Source organism: Castor canadensis, chromosome 17 (genome assembly GCF_047511655.1).
Source record: "Castor canadensis chromosome 17, mCasCan1.hap1v2, whole genome shotgun sequence".
Taxonomy (NCBI): Eukaryota; Metazoa; Chordata; class Mammalia; order Rodentia; family Castoridae; genus Castor; species Castor canadensis.
In genome coordinates, this window is record NC_133402.1 from 67859795 (window position 1) to 67860970 (window position 1176).

The window sequence follows — 1176 nt, forward strand, 5'->3', positions numbered from 1 at the left end:
AGCTATCTTGGGGCAGAGACTCAAGTCTGAACAGGGTATTCAGTTATACTTCATATATAACTTACAGGCAGAATATAATTCTGGACAGCACTTTCAATAATTTCATGCTTGAAACAAAGTTATACGGTGTGGAATTTTCCACTTAGGGAGTCATGTTGGCACTCGTAAAGTATCCCACGTCACAGTATTTCAGATTCCAGGTTTTCAGACTGATAAATGGAAGAAATCTAGAAAAGCCCACAGCTGAAACCATACCATCATTTAGCCAATTAATTCCTCACAATAATAATGATGCTATTCATTTCTTGGAGATATTTTCTTGTCATCTGCTTGCTTCTGATGACATACTATCCCCAGGAATAAGCCCTGACCCTCTGAGGGCAGAAATGCCGGAAGAAACTTCCAGTTCTCAAAATGGCAATCATTTCTCAAACTAAGTAGAAATTTAGTACAGGAGTGACAATGGCTAAGGACCTACAGCACTAAATACATTTCAAAAATAGAAAGCTCTCTCTCTCCTGGTGCTTCCCGCAGCCTGTGTTCTTATGTAAGAGGAGGGAAAGTAAATTCATGCCATCAGCCCAGGCCCTGGGCTGATCTGTATTGTGAATGGGGAAGCATGGGGTGGGGGGAAAAAGCAAAAAGATCTGAGTCTTAAATCACAAGAGCATTTCCTACTTCTATTCACAGACACTGGGTTTTGGTTCTCACCCACTTCTGGCTTTTGTAGAAAGATGAGAATTGGTTCCAAATCTGTGATGCTCTGTGATGTCTCTTAGAGGGTGCAACTTCAAAACCGAGCAAACAAATACATGAATGCCTTCAAGAACTTTGTGCAGAAGAGCTAGACACTGTGCATGGAGCCCAGCACTCCCATGCCACCCTCCCCAGGCCACTCCTGCAAGGGAGGAAAAACAGCTACTTCTATCTCTAGCCCCCATCACCTAGCACAACACCAAATACAGAGGTCAGTTTTCATTTGCTAAGTAACACAAGAGAGACAAGTGAAAGCTGTGTTCACAGGAAGGTGTTGCATAAAACAAAAGTCAATATTATTAGAGTCTTTATTAGCTTTTCGGTTTTGATGTCATTGGGGTTTGAACCTACATCCTCACACTTGAGCCACACTCCAGCCCTTTATGCTTTAGTTATTTTTCAGGTAAAATTTCCCCCTTT

The 1176-nt window shown here is 41.8% G+C and overlaps 1 pseudogene; it reads left to right on the forward strand.

Moving 5' to 3' along the window:
- Positions 1-512: 512 nt before the first annotated feature.
- LOC141418723 (small nucleolar RNA SNORA51) lies at positions 513-623 on the forward strand (annotated as a pseudogene).
- The last annotated feature ends 553 nt before the right edge of the window (positions 624-1176 follow it).